This window comes from Lagenorhynchus albirostris, chromosome 18 (genome assembly GCF_949774975.1).
Source record: "Lagenorhynchus albirostris chromosome 18, mLagAlb1.1, whole genome shotgun sequence".
Taxonomy (NCBI): Eukaryota; Metazoa; Chordata; class Mammalia; order Artiodactyla; family Delphinidae; genus Lagenorhynchus; species Lagenorhynchus albirostris.
Genome location: NC_083112.1, coordinates 4,919,495 through 4,925,169, shown reverse-complemented (window position 1 = coordinate 4,925,169; position 5,675 = coordinate 4,919,495). Strand labels below are relative to the sequence as shown.

Genomic DNA, 5,675 nt, shown 5'->3' with positions numbered 1-5,675 from the left:
CATCTTTTTCTAAACACTTCATAAGAGTGCCCACAGAACGTTAAAATTTCTCCTTCCTCGCTTCTAGAAAACACTCTAAGGTAGTTAGGAGGGAGAGCCGATCGAGAAGCAAAACGCCTGTGTGGGTAACCTGCACATTACCTGCCCCTAAAATACCACTGCCTGTTTCATCCTGTGTCGTCTGTTTAACTCTCACCCTGTCTCTGCCGGACGAGGCCAAGCCAAGGGGGTGGAATGACAGCAAGATGCTTGTGATCGCTCCACACTGGCGGCTTGAAGCTGGCGGGCGAGGGCTTGGCCCTGTGCCAGAACGTCCAGCCTTATTGCCAAGGCCCCTTAAGTTATCACTCACGTTCCGGTACCAGGGGCTTCACCAAGCTGTGTTATGTCAGTAAGTCTGGGGATGAACTGTGACTCACTGTTGAGGACATGTGAGTGAGCATCTGGCTCCTTTAATAGCAGCCTAGTGGACTTTCCTTGTCAGTTATGACTTCTGAAACAGTACAGTCTTGAAATGAGCGATCCCCGGCTCAGAAGTAGCCCAGCATCCACACAGCGCCACTGACCCCTCTGGAACCCCCTGGACCACGTACCTTCCTAACATCACCTCCTAGGCAGAGCACAGGATGATCTGGCTGGGAGGCCTCCTTCAGAGAGCACACACACGTTGAGAAGGTGCTGGTGGCCACTTACAGTAGCCAGGGCATGGAAGCAACCTAAGTGTCCATCGACAGATGAATGGATAAAGAAGATGTGGTACATATATACAATGGAATATTACTCAGCCATAAAAAGAAACGAAATTGCATTGTTTGTAGTGAGGTGGATGGATCTAGAGTCTGTCATACAGAGTGAAGTAAGTCAGAAAGAGAAAAACAAACACCGTACACTAACACATATATACAGAATCTAAACAAAAAAAAGGTTCTGAAGAACCTAGGGGCAGGACAGGGATAAAGACGCATGCGTAGAGAATGGACTTGAGGACACGGGGAGGGGGAAGGGTAAGCTGGGACGAAGCGAGAGAGTGGCATGGACATATATACACTACCAAATGTAAAACAGATAGCTAGTGGGAAACAGTTGCATAGCACAGGGAGATCAGCTCAGTGCTTTGTGTCTACCTAGAGGGGTGGAATAGGGAGGGTGGGAGGGAGGGAGACGCAAGAGGGAGGGGATATGGGGATACATGTATACGTATAGCCGATTCAGTTTGTTATACAGCAGAAACTAACACACCGTTGTAAAGCAATTATACTCCAATAAAGATGTTAAAAAAATAATAATAATATACAAAGAAGGTACTGCTGGTACACAACAGGGAGACAGCCCGGGAGGGGTGCCACCTGGGCAGCAGGCTGGTGTCCGGGCAGAGCCTGCGATGGGGACATCAAGGGGAAGGCAGGAGCCCAGGCTCACGAACAGGAGAGCCCCTCTCTGTAGACCGGACACTCCCTGAGGACAGGCACCAGGCATATGGTGCTCACAGCTAGTCCTCCACACGTAGCACATGGTAGGTGCTCCAAAATGTCTGTGGAATGAATGAAGCAATTAGAGAAGGACCAGGAAACATCTGGCCCGCAAGATGAATAGGGACAACAGCAAATCTTCTCACAAAGCAAATGCTACGATCCAGTACCGCTGAAAATTTCCATCAAAGTTCCCTCCCGAGGGAAGGGTGGAGGCAATGCTTATCCTGGGGGGATCTGGAGTGTAGCCAAGGGGACAAGAAAGCACATCCAGCCATGTGCAACCAACAGTTACGCACACAGCTGTCACATGTTCGTCCTGAGGTCCTTCCCATGGACAACTGTTGGTCCAGCTCCTGCACTCCCTCCGTGAGACAGAAGCCTTTTATAACCCCTAACCCATGGGCGTCCTCTAAGCTCGTGTTGGTCCTGAAGGATTGCCTCCTGTCCCTCCATGTTCTTCTTTCCTGGCGGAGATCTTCAGATTGTCTCTTTTCTCCAGAGATGTTGACTTTTGACTCAGAGGCATGGCCCTTACCTCGGGCAGCAACGGGAGGGTCATCGTCAGCACAGCGAGTACCAGGGATGCCAAGGACGATGGAAGGGGTGGTGCAGGGGATGCAAGACGTGGGAATTAGGACAACAAGGGGGGGATTTCTTAACAAGCTGCCAACTATCAAAATTGCCTGACAACGGTGTGAAATCTGCTCAGAAGGATGATAAAATGAGAACAGCCCCTCCTCTGTGCGGACTCCGTAAGCATGTGCCTGTGTGAAGGTAGGGGATGAACCAAATGATCTTGTCAGGCTTCTGAGACGCCATGATTCCGCAGCCCTGGCATATACAGCACCTTTCACGATGTTGTTGTGGCCCAGTTTCAGACAAGTTGTTTCATCTTATTTTACAGCAGAGAAATCTAGGTCACAGCATGTTGGACCATTTGCCCAAAGTTAAACTGAAAGCAGTCTTTGTCAGCTGTCTGCTGTCCTCGGAGGAGAGTCCAAAATTGGTGAAGTTCTGGTTTCTGGCTTATAATTAGCTCCCAGAAAATGATGACAGATCACCCTGCTACACTGAGGCCCATCTTCTTTTCCCAGGGACCTGACACAAAGTCCCTGTACCAGCAGCACACAGCTCTGTTTCTCGTTCTCATGCTGCTGGAGCTCGGGGGCTGCAGGAAGAGCAAACTGTGGCTGAGAGGAGCCTGGACCTCCTGCCCCTGCTCCTGCCCCTGCTCCCCTAGAGCAGAGTCTCCCGTGGGGGGTGCGAGGTGCCCCATCTGGCTGAAGCCCACAGGTTTAGCTTTTGGAGGTCACTGAACCTGTGCTTGCATCCCTGGATTCTGGTGGAGCTCAGAGGTCACACCGTGGATAACTACCAGCTGTGAGTGTCTCAGAGAACCAGAGAGATGGCTTAGGAGCTTCTGATGATTCCTCCTTATGTCTTGGCTACTCTTCTTCATTTCGAAGTATTTAAGGCCATCTGCTTGGCCCTGGATTTTCTGGGGTGACCCTTGGATTGGGAGGGACCTCAAGCCCAAAAGTAGTCAAGTCCATTCACTGCTCACTCTGGTCCCAATTCTGGGAATCCCTCCCCAACACACACACACACCCCCACCCCCCACCTCCACATTCTCAAATTTTTATAAGGTCTTTCCAAAACCAAAGCAAAGCCTTGACTTCTGAGAGCACTGGGATCCTCCAGTGTCTGCAGTGCCACTCTCTGGCCACTAGCAACAGAGGCCGCCATCACTGTTCGTGTCAAGGCTGGAGGAAGGAAGTCCATCTTTTTTTTAAATTTTTTTATTTATTTATTTTTGGCTGCGTTGGGTCTTTGTTGCTGCGCACGGGCTTTCTCTAGTTGTGGCGAGTGGGGGCTACTCTTCGTTGCGGTGCGCAGGCTTCTCATTGCGGTGGCTTCTCTTGCTGCGGAGCAGGGGCTCTAGGCACATGGGCTCAGCAGTCGTGGCTCATGGGCTCAGTAGTTGTGGCTCATGAGCTTAGTTGCTCCGTGGCACGTGGGATCTTCCTGGACCAGGGCTCGAACCCGTGTCCCCTGCCTTGGCAGGCGGATTCATAACCACTGCGCCACCAGGGAAGCCCGAGGAAGTCCATCTTGAAGACATAGTTTGATCCATATATGGATCATTAAGAGCGTTATGTGAATTGTATTTTCTTTGGTTCCCACTTTTTTTTTTCATTTTAAGTTTTTAATGAAAGTTGTATATAAGAATACTTTATTCCTGATCTTCCCAATTGTTTCTCCCTCATATCTGCCCTTTTCCTCTCCTACCTGGCGAGATCGGCTTTACCTTCGAGGATCTTTGTGTGGTCTTTGTGCAGCTTTAGTCTGGTGATGACCACCTTGCTGGGGTGAATGCCCACATGGACAGCCGTGCCATTAGCCTTCTCCCGCTGCACTCGTTCAATGTAGGTGACATATTTCTTCCTGTAAACCTGGACTACTTTGCCAATTTGCTGCCCTTTGTAGTGCCCTCATACAACTGGAACTTCATCATACTTTCAGATGGGCATGGATCCGACACGGTACTTCCGTTTCAGCTCTTTAGAAAGAGGGGAAGACATAATCTTCCTGCGAATGTGGGAAGGCACATTGAAATGCCTTTTCCGGTTCTTGCTTCAGTCAGAAGTCACAAAGGGAATGAACTTCATTTTGGCCTCCGGCGCTTCAGCGATGGCCACAAAAGGGCTGGTACACATTTCCTACCATATTTACTACATTTCGTTAGGACACAGCAACACAGAGCGAAGAGCACGACCTGGGTTTGAATCCTGGCTCTGCCACTTGCAAGCCAGCTAACCTTGGACAAGTAGCTTAATTTCCCTGGAGCCTCATTTTCCTCATCTGTAAAATGGGAATAATTATATCCGTCTCCAAGGTTGTAGTGGCGATAAGAGCTAGCACATGTAGAGCACCTGGCTTTTGTCTGGCACGTGGTAGGTGCTTAGTGAAGGTGGTGTGGACACCAGCAGTCAGGGTGTTTGGTGGGTGTCCTGATCAGGCTCCACCTCTCCCCATGTGAGGTGCTGCATCGTTCTCAACTTCCTGTTGGATGGGGGTGGGGGTTCCCCAGCTTGTCCAGGGGCCAACACTCCTCTGAATATCTGATTCCTGAGCTCCCACTGCCTGGCACCATACTTTGTTCCCCTGAGAAAGGCCACTGTCATGTTCCCTCCCACGCGGCTGGAACCCAAGCCCTCTGCTGGGCCCCAGCCCTATGGATGCATCGGTCCTTGGCCCCAGAAGCCTCCGGAACTCCTGGCTCCGTTAGGATTAGCGTATGATGTATGTTGGGTGTTTTCCCAGACATATCTCCCAAAATATCGTGACACAATTATTTACTAGAAGAGAAAAAATTCTAGGGAAATTAAACTGCCTGGCTAGGAATGCTGATTGTTTTTCTTTCCTCTCATCTGTTTCTTAGGCAAAATAATCCATTTCTAAACCCCAAGCAGCTATGTTTCTAAATAAGCACATCCAGTATAATAAGCCTGATAAATGATAGTATTAACTCTGACTAGCTAGGGTCAGGCAAAGTGCCAGGCTCAAGCACCAGAGAATTTCTCTCAGGACCTCTTGAATCGAGACATCTGCTGTTACCTCTAGGGTAACTCAGCACTTTTATCAGGCTCTAAACAATCAATCCCTTCCAAGCTATGCTGGAGGCAGCTGGTAAAGTGTGGGCCAGGGCACGGTATGATTTTTATTTCGGATGGAATGAACGTCTAATTGAATGCTTGCACAATTGCATTCCAGCCTGGAAAATCTACCTGCTGGTTTCACCACCAGCTGAGAGCTCTCAGAAGCAGGTGACACTCTCCACATAGCAGTGGCGATTTCATGAAACTGAAAGTGAAGCTGAAGGTGGCTCCTGATTCGATTCCCCCTCCAGCACCTCTTGCTCATAACGCCAGTGACGGAGGAGAGACAGCTGTTGCCTTCCACACCACCTGCAGCTTAGTCACCCCAAGTGATGTACACATGCATAACCAGCCTCCTCTCGAAATAAGGGAGGGAATCAGAAATGTAGTGAGGGGGTGTCTGCTTGCCGCCGCACCCCTTCTGCTTCCTTTTTCTTTTAGTCTATTGCGCTATTGTTAATTCTTTTCCTCCCACACAAAAATGATCACACTCATGTTCCTTTCATGGTTTCCAGTAGAAACCATACTTATTTTCCAGAACATT

At 49.6% G+C, this 5,675-nt stretch overlaps 1 pseudogene; it reads right to left on the bottom strand.

Moving 5' to 3' along the window:
* Positions 1-2,529: 2,529 nt before the first annotated feature.
* Positions 2,530-4,141, bottom strand: LOC132508984 (large ribosomal subunit protein uL24-like; annotated as a pseudogene).
* Between the last annotated feature and the right edge of the window lie 1,534 nt (positions 4,142-5,675).